Source organism: Orycteropus afer, unplaced genomic scaffold, assembly GCF_000298275.1.
Source record: "Orycteropus afer afer isolate SDZICR_OR568_19922 unplaced genomic scaffold, OryAfe1.0 scaffold00005, whole genome shotgun sequence".
NCBI lineage: Eukaryota > Metazoa > Chordata > Mammalia > Tubulidentata > Orycteropodidae > Orycteropus > Orycteropus afer.
In genome coordinates, this window is record NW_006921592.1 from 16685090 (window position 1) to 16695321 (window position 10232).

The window sequence follows — 10232 nt, forward strand, 5'->3', positions numbered from 1 at the left end:
ATGCCAATGGAAGCAGCAGTCAGGACATTAGACGATGTGTATGTAGCATTGGGAAAGTCAACTGTGAAGGAACTGTTTCAAGTGCTGAGAAGCAAGGATGTCTCCTTGAGGACTAAGGTGCACCTGACACAAGCCATGATATTTCCAGTCGCCTTGTATGCATGTGAGAGCTGGACAATGAATAAGGAAGGCTGAAGAAGAGTTGATGCTTTTGAGTTGTGGTGCTGGAGAAGAATGTTGAAAGTACCATGGACTGCTAAAAGAACTAACAACTCTGTTCTGGAGGAAGTGCACCCGAAATGCTCCTTGGAAGTGGGAATGGCCAGACTTCGTCTCACCTATTTTGGTCATTTTGTCAGAAGGGACCATTCCCTGGAGAAGGATGTCATGCTTGGTAGGGTGCAGGGTCGATGAAAGAGGGGGGGCCTTCAACGAGATGGATTGACACAGTGGCTGCAATGATGAGCTCAAGTATAGCAGGGCTCAAGTATAGCAGGGATCATGGAGCTGGCATGGGATTGGGCAGTGTTTCGTTCTGCTGTGCGTGGGGTCGCTATGAGTCAGAAACGACTAGACGGCACCTAACAACAACAACAAGGGAGATGAACTTGTCTGTCAGATTTTCATCCTGTGGTGGCTTGTGTGTTAATGTGAGACTGGAGGCTGTTCTACCAGTGTCTCAAGTGCCAACAGGGTTAGCCATGGTGGCCAGGTTTCAGTGGAGCTTCCAGCCTAAGACAGACTCAGAAGAAGGAAGAGGCCATGCACTTCTCAAATCATTGGCCAGAGAAACCCTTATGAATAGTGATGAAACACTGTCTGATATATTACTGAAAAACAGCCCTGATATAGTGCCAGAGGATGAGCTCCTCAAATCAGAAGGAACTCAAAATATGACTAAGAAAGAGCTGCCTTTTCAGAGTAGAGCTGACCTTAATGATAGGTATAGAATAAAGCTTTCATGACCTTGTTTTGCTGATGTAGCACAACTCAAGATAAGAAGAAACAGCTGCACATATCCATTAATAATCAGAACATGGAATGCATAAAGTATGAATCTAGGAAAATTGAAAGTTATCAAAAATGAAATGGAACACATAAAGATCAATATCCTAGGCATCAGTGAGCTGAAATGGATGAGTTTTGGCCATTTTGAATCAGATAACCATATGATCTAATATGCCAAGAATGACAAACCAAAGAGAAATAGCATGACATTCATCATCATGAAGAATGTCTCAAGATCTATCCTGAAGTACAATGCTGTCAGTGAGAGGATAATATCAATACACCTATGAGGAACACCAGTTATATTTGTATTATTCAAATTTACACACCAACCTCCAAAGCCAAAGATGAGGAAATTGAAGATTTTTACCAACTTCTGCAGTCTGAAATTGACTGAACATGCAATCAAGATGTGTTAATTATCACTGGTGAATGGAATGCAGAAGTTGGGAACAAAGAAGAATCACTGGTATTTGGAAAATATTGTCTTGGTGATAGAAATGATGCTGCAGATTGCATGATAGGATTTTGTAAGACCAATGACTTATTTATTGCAAATATCTTTTTTCAATGACACAAATGGCAGCTATACATGTGGACTTCACCAGTTGGAGTACACAGGAATCAGATTGACTACATCTGTAGCAAGAGCAATGGGAAAGATCAGTATCTTCAGGCAAAACGAGATCAGGAGCTGATTGTGGAACAGACCATCAACTGCTCATATGCAAATTCAAGTTGAAACTGAAGACAATTAAAACAACTCCACAAGAGCCAAAATATGACCTTGATTTTCTCCCTCTTGAATTTAGAGACTATCTAAAGAATAGATTTGATGCATTGAACACCAATGACTGAAAACCAGAAGAACTATAGGATGGCATCAAGAACATCATCCATGAAGAAAGCAAAAGGCCATTAAAAAGACAGGAATGGAAGAAAAGACCAAAATGGATATCAGAGGAGACTCTGAACTTGCCCTAGAATGGAGAGTAGCTAAAGCAAATGGGAGAATTGACAGGATAAAAGAGCTGAACAGAAGATTTCAAGAGCAGCTCGAGAAGACAAAGTCAATTATTATAATGAAATGTGCCAGGAGTTGGAGTTAGAAAACCAAAAGGGAAGAACACACTCAGGAGTTCTCAAGCTGAAAGAGCTGAGGAGAAAATTTAAGTCTCAAATTGCAATATTGAAAGATTCCATGGACAATATGTTGAATGATGCAGGAAACATCAAAAGAAAATGGATGGAATACACAGAGTCATTATACCAAAAAGAATTGGTAGATGATTGTGTTAGGCTGTGTTCTGTAGAGAAGGAAAACCAGTAAAGCTTATATATAGATATAGAGAAAGAGAAATTTATCTTTGGAAAATGGCTCACACACTTATAGAAGCTGGCAAGTCCAAAATTCTTGGATCAAACGTCAAGCTGGAGGCTTTTCCAGACTCATACAGCTGCAGGGGCTGACAAGCTCAAGGTTGGCAGGCAGTATATGGGCTGTTGAGTCCAACGAATGACAAATCCAAGATCTCCAGGCTGAATAGTGGATTGTTCACTCATGGGCTGTTGTAGGCAGCAAAACAGGATCCCAATCCACAGAAGACTGTCTCTTTTCCCAGGACGTCCATAAATATATTGGAACTAGCCCACACCCCTAGGGAAACTCCCTTTTAATGGAATGACTGCTCAAAACATATACATCCGATCCCATCATGGGAATAACCCACATCACAATTGCTTAAACTGCACAGAATTGTGGTCCAGCCAAGTTGATACACTCACTGCTCCAACTATCACAATGATCATCCATTTCTGGAGGTGGCATAAGATCAAGAATCAGTGGTTTTAAAGAAAGAAGTCAAAGCTGCATTGAAGGAATTGGTGTGAAACAAGGCTCTGGGAACTGACGGAATACCCATTGAGATGTTTCAACAAATGTATGCCCCACTGGAGGCACTTACTTGGCTATGCCAAGAGATTTGGAGGACAGCTACCTCGCCAACTGACTGGAAGAGATCCACATTTCTACCCATTTTAAAGAAAGGTGATCCCACTGAATGTGGAAATTATCTAACAATATCATTGATATCACATGCAAGTAAAATCTTACTGAAGATAATTCAGAAATGGTTGCAGCAGTATTTTGACAAGAGAACTTCCAGAAAAGCAAGCTGGATTCAGAAGGGGATATGGAACAAAGGATATCATAGTTGATGTCAGATGGATTTTGTCTCAAAGCAAACAATACCAGAAAGATGTTTACTTGTGTTTAATGACTATGCAAAGGCATTTGATTGTGGATCATAATAAATTATGGATAACTTTGAGAAGAATGGGAATTCCAGAACACTTAATTGTACTCATGAGGAACCTGTACATAGACCAGGAGGCTGTCATTTGAACACAGCAAGAGGATACTGCATGGTTTATAATCAGGAAGGGGGTGCATCAATGTTGTATCCTTTTACCATACTTATTCAATTTGTATGCTGAACAAATAATTCAAGAAGCCAGATTATATGAAGAAGAACATGGCATCAGGATTGGAGGAAGGCTTATTAACAACTTGCAATATGCAGACAACACAACTTTGCTTGCTGAAAGTGAGGATGACTTAGAGAACTTCCTAATGAAAATTAAAGACTACATCTACAGTATACACCTCAACATAAAGAAAACAAAAATCCTCACAACTGGACCAATATACAGCATCACAATAGATTGAGAAAACATTGAACTTGTCAAAAACATCATATTACTTGGTTCTACAATCAACACCAGTGGAAGCAGCAGTCAAGACATCAAGAGATGTTTTGCATTGGGCAAATCTGCTGCAAAAGGCCTGTTACAAGTGCTGAAGAGCAAATATATCTCCTTGAAGACTAGGATGCGCCTAACCGAAGCCATGATATTTTCAATTGCCTCATATGCATGTGAGTACTGGGCAATGAATAAGGAAGATCGAAGAAGAGTGGATGCTTTTGAGTTGTGGTGTTGGCAAAGAATGCTGAGAGTATAATGGACTGCTAAAAGGACTAACAAATCTGACCTGGAAGGAGTGTAGCTTGAATGCTCCTTGGAAGTGAGGATGGCCAGACTTCGTCTCACCTACTTTGGCCATGTTGTCAGAAAGGACCATTCTCTGGAGAAGGATGTCATGCTTGGTAAAGTGGAGGGTCGACAGAAGAGGGGAAGTTCCTCAACAAGATGGATTGACACAGTGACTGCAGTGATGCACTCAGGTTTAGTAGGGATAGTGAGGCTGACACAGGACTGGGCAGTGTTTTGTTCTGTTGTACATAAGGTTACTACGAGTTAGAGATGACATGATGGCACATAACAACAACAAACTTCTACTAGCATCCTGCTCTGAAATTTTATCTCTTAGTGGTATGAATTGCAGCTATAGCCTCATTTGTCTTTTGCCCTTCTCAATCCCACAATCCATTCTCCACATAGCAACCAGAAGGAGGCTATTAAGGCATAAACGAGAACATGTCATGCCTCTTCTGCCCACCTTCTAATGGCTCCCCATTTCACTCAGAGTAATTGCCAAACTTTTCACATGGCCAGCAGGGTCTTATTCAACCTGGTCCTCCATTACCTCTCTGAGTTCTTCTCTTCCTCTTCTCCTTTTTGCTCCCTCCACTGCAGACTCATTGACTTCTCCTATAGAGGCTTGCTTTTGCCTCAAGGCCTTTTCACTTGCCTTTTTCCACTGCTTGGAATGTTCTTTTTCAGATATCCAAATGGCTCCCTCTTTCCCATTGTTCAAGTCTATTCTCAAATCCCCTTTTATCAATAATGCCTTGTCTGAACACTCTATAGAGACTTTCAACTCTTAGTCCACCATCACTTCCTGTTCCCTTTCTCTGCTTCATGTATTCCCCATCACTTATCATTTTAAAACAATTATTTGATTTTCTTATTTATGTAATTTACTGTACAACATCCTCCACTGGAATGTAAATTTTCAAGGAGAGGATTTTTTTTGGGGGGTGGGGATGGGGGTGAGGAGCAATGTCAGTCTGTTCACTGTGGTACTCTCCAGAGCCTGGAAGAGTGCCTGACACATATGTATGCCAGTAAAAGGCATTTGACTACTAATCAGAAGGCTGGCGGTTCAGACCCACCAGCCACTCCCCAGAAGGAAGGTTGGGCAATCTACTTCCTTAGTGATACTTCCTCAGAAACCCAAGAAAAGGTCACTAGGAGTCGGCTCTGACTCCACAGCAGTGCGTTGAGTTACGTTTTTATGTTAGTGACAATAGAAGTAAACATTATCACTCATATTCCAGTGACTCATGGATTTTATTTTTTTGTTTATCTTTCCATCTTATCTTCTTTTTTTTATGAATAGCTTCATACTGTGGACATAATCCTATATCTTGATATGTTTTTTCTTGATTTTTATTGTATCATAAACTTTTTTTCCAAATTAATACCTAATCATAGTAAACATCATTTCAGACTATTATATTACTTTACCTTTTGGGCATATCGTAATTATTTGCTATTACAAATGACACTATGATGAATATCTTTATGTTTGAAGTATTTTCATTTTTAGGATTATTCTTTTAAGAAGTATTCACAGAAATGTTATTCCTAGTCCATTACCTTGAGTGGTTATTTTGAGGTTCTTGATTCATATCGCTAAATCACTTTTATAAAAAGCCTGTAAAAATGTGCCATACAAATAGAAAAGTATGAAATGTTTGAGCAATTTTTTAAATGTGCCTTTAGCAGATATTACATTTTCATAACTACACTTTTGTGATAATAGAAGGACCCAGATTATGATTCTCTTCAGAGCCTCTTCTATAAACTACACAAATGGCCAAAGCTAGGGAAAATGGAACAGGCAAAGTTAGGGGACAAATAGGCCCTAACACTCTTGTTTTCTGGCTCTGATTCTTTTTTGCAGGGTCTACTGAGGCTTGTTGGATCCAGAAAGATACAAGCAAGGGGTTGGGGTTGTGCATACTAGAAGGGAGTATAAATACAGATCAATGACTCTATGCCTGAAAATGTTCACTTTCTGACTTTTCAGTCTTTGTCAAGGCATTTTGCAATCAAATTTTTCATCTTTGAAATGGACACAATAATGTCCAATATTCCACATAAAAGGATGGATTTGAATATTTAATATTCCTTATCCAGCCAATAGGAGCTCTGGTGGTGTAGTGCCTAAGGCATCTGAGTGCTAACCAGAAAGCAGCCAGTTCAAACCCACCAGCCACTCCTCGGAAGGAAAACTGGGCAATCTACTTCTGTAGAGATACCGCCTCGGAAACCCAAAGAGGGGTCACTATGAGTCAGAATTGACTCAATGGCAATGAGTTTTTTTTTTTTTTTTTTTCTGAGTTTATATGGCCAGTGATACATAAGAATAAAATCAAGAAAACCAAACTCACTACCAAACTCACACCAAACTCACTTACCTACATAAGAATAAAGAATTTTATTACTTCCTTTAGTGATCAATAATATTTAAGTGGAAAAAACAGGTAAGCATGATTATTTGAGTGAAAGAATTCCAAATCCAAATTCTATTTCTTCCTTATGTTAATTAAAGGATGAGAGTAAATGAATTCTCTAGAACATACCTGAGAGCAGACAATATACAAAGGATTCCTTCTAAGAAAGTTTAGGAGCCCTGGTGGTTCAGTGGTTAAGTGTTTGGCTGCTAACTGAGGGGTCTGTGGTTACAACTCACAAGCCCACTCTGCAGGAGAAAGATGTGTCAGTCTGCTTCTGTAAAGATTACAGTCTTGGAAACCTTATGGGGAGGTTCTGCTGTGCCCTATAGGGTTGTTAAGAGTCAGAATCAACTCATTATTGTTTCACTTATTCTTCACATTATTGAAAAAACTGGAAAATGTTAAAGTCATTTTTATCCAAGAGTAGAAATCAGGAGAAATATACATAAGAGATTGGTAACAATTGTTATCTCTAGTGAAGGGATGCCTCAGAAATAGTTATGGAAAAAAGACTTAATATGAAGTTGAATGAAAAGGAGAGATAGAGGATAATGGATTTCACTCAGAGAGGAAGAAATGGAATCCAGAAGACAAGAAGAGGTCAGTTTTTCGGACCTCCCAGCTGATCTGCAGAAGGAAGATGAAAGAGTCTGCTTCCATAAAGATCTACAGCCTTGGAAACCCAATGGGGGTTGCTATGAGTCAGAATCAACTCTATGGCAGTGAATGAGTTTAGATAGGAGCAGGACACCACTTCCATCATAATAGGAGAGATGACCAGATATTTGCTCAACACCTGCAACTGGCAAACACCAGGAACATCCGATTCTTTTTTTTTTTTGAGAAGTTATTATCCAGTTGGAACAACACATTGCAACAAAAAAGAATAATAACTCACTATATATTTTGGGTAGCATAGTGGCTAAGACACTTGTCTGCTAACCAGACGGTTGGCGGTTCAAACCCACCAGCCACTCCTCAGAAGGAAGGTTGGGCAATCCTACTTCTGTAGTGATACTGCCTTGGAAACCCAAGGCGGGATCGCTATGAGTCGGGGCCGACTCGACGGCACATAACAACAACAACAACATATATTTTGGGAGCTCTGGTGGCATACTGCCTAAGGCATTTGACTGCTGACCAGAAGGCTGGAAGTTCAAACCAACCAGCCACTCCTTGGATGGAAGGTTGGGCAATCTACTTCCATAGAGATACCACCTTGGAAACCCAAGGAGGGGTCACTATGATTCGGAGACAGCTCAACAGCACATAACAAGAACAACAACAACATATATGTGATTGAAGGGAGAAGTCCAATAGGCATTGAAGGCATTGGCTAATAACAGAGCTCCAGAAACTGATGGAATACCAATTGATATGTTTCAACAAATGAGTGCAATGATGGAAACACTCATTTTTCTATGCTCAGAAATTTGCAAGACAGCTACCTGGCCAACTGACTGGAAGAGATCCATGTTTGTGCCCATTTCAAAGAAAATAAATTAAACAGAATGCAATGATTATTAAACATGCAAATAAAATTTTGGTGAAGACAATTCTAAAACAGTTTCTGCAGTACATCAACAGAGAATGAACAGAAATTGAAGCTGGATACAGAAGAGGACACAGAATCGTTGCTGATGTCAGATGGATCTTGATTGAAAGCAGAGAATACCAGAAAGATGTTTACTTGTGTTTTATTGACTATGCAAAAGCATTTGACTGTGTGGATCATAAGGAATTATGAATAACATTTCAAAGAATGGGAATTTTACTTAATTGTTCTCATGTAGAACCTGTACATAGACCAAGAGACAGTAGTTCTAATACAAGAAGGATATACTATCTGGTTTAAAATCAGTGAAGATGGGCATCAGGGTTTTATCTTTTCACCATACTTGTTCAATCTGTATATTGAGCAAATAATATAAGTAGCTGGACTACATGAAGAAGAACACAACATCAGGACTGGAGGAAGACTAATTAGCAACCTGTAATATGCAGATGATGTAACTTTGTTGGCTGACAGTGAAGAAGACGTGAAGCACTTACTGATGAAGATCAAAGACTACAGCCTTCAGTATGGGTTAAATCTGAACATAAAGAAAACAGAAAGCCTCACAACTGGACTGATAAGAAACCTTGGAGAAAAGATTGAAGTTGTCAAGGAATTAATTTTACTTGGATCCACAACAAATACCCGTGGAAGCAGCAGTCAAGAAATCAAATGACATATTGCACTGGCTAAATGTGCTGAAAAAGACATCTTTAAAGTGTTAAAAGAGCAAAGATAACACTTTGAGGACTAAGGTGTGCCTGATCCAAGCCGTGATATTTCAGTTGCCTCTTATGCTGAATAATGAATAAAGAAGACTGAAGAGTAATAGAGGGGTGTGTTAGATTGGGTTCTCTAGAGAAACACAAAAAAAAAACCCAGCAAGGTATATATATATATTTAGAGAGAGAGAGAGAGAGAGAGAGAGAGATTTATCTTAGGCAAATGGCTCACAAGCGTATAGAAGCCAACAAGTCCAAGCTGCAAAGTCCGTCTCTATAGGAGGTGGGGCTTGCAGCTTTCTTTGTTCCCGCAAGCACAGCGGAGCCGAGAGATTCAAGCTGGCATGCAGCATATTGGTTGTTGTTTCCAATAAAAGATGAATCCGTGATCTCCAGGGGAGCGGTGAGCCGCTCACTCAAGGAAGTCTGTAGTTCGGAATGCCGTTCTTCCAGATTGTCCTTGGAATATCATTGCAAGCAGGCCCCTAGGGAAACTCCCCTTGGGCAGACTGGCCACTCAGAACTCAGTCATCTGATCCCATCATGGGAACAACCACCCAGAACTGGGGTCCAGCCAAGTTGACACACAGCTCCAACCATCACAAGGGGTCACTCTGAGTTGGATCTGACTCGACAGTCGTGCATTTGAATTAAAGTGTTGGTGAAAAATATTGAATATACCATGGACTTCCAGAATAATGAACAAATCTGTCTTGGAAGAAGTAGACCCAGAAAACTTAGAAGTGAGGATAGTGGGACTCATTTCACATACTTTGGACATATTATCAGAAGGGATCACTCCCTGGAGAAGGACATCATGCTTGGTAATGCAGAGGGCCAGCAAAAAAGAGGAAGGAAGACTCTTTTTTTTTTTTAAATTGCATCTACTGGATGTATGGATCCAGTAGCTGCAATCATGGGCTCAAGCATGGCAATGATTGTGAGGATGGTGCAGGACTGAGCAATGTTTCGTTCTGTTGTCCAGAGGTAGAGTCTCTATGAATTGGACCTGACACCATGGCATCTAACAACAACATGTTTGTGATAAGCCTAGAGACAGCAAGTGGTTTAGTGTTACAGTGGAGAACAAAATTAACTCCTGATGCCGTAATCTAGAAAGTTTTTATGTGAAGTGGCATTTGACTTGAAAGCAAAGTAGAATTTTACCAGGAGATATAAGCAGTAGAGAGAATAAAGGAGGAGAGCCCATTTCATGCAGTGGCTTTCATGACTGGCATATACAAAGGACTGAAGTACTGCACTTAAATCAGTTTATCCTTTAGCGAAGAAACAGGACATTTTTAGGGTCTTTACTATTATAAAAAAGAAATTTAGAGCGAGAAAGAGACTTTAGAGATTAACTAGTCTAATGTCCTTATTTTTCTAAGTATGAAAATTGAGATGCAGAGAAGTGGAAGTGACTATTGAAAGTCACAAAACTAATAATTGATAGAGGTAGTC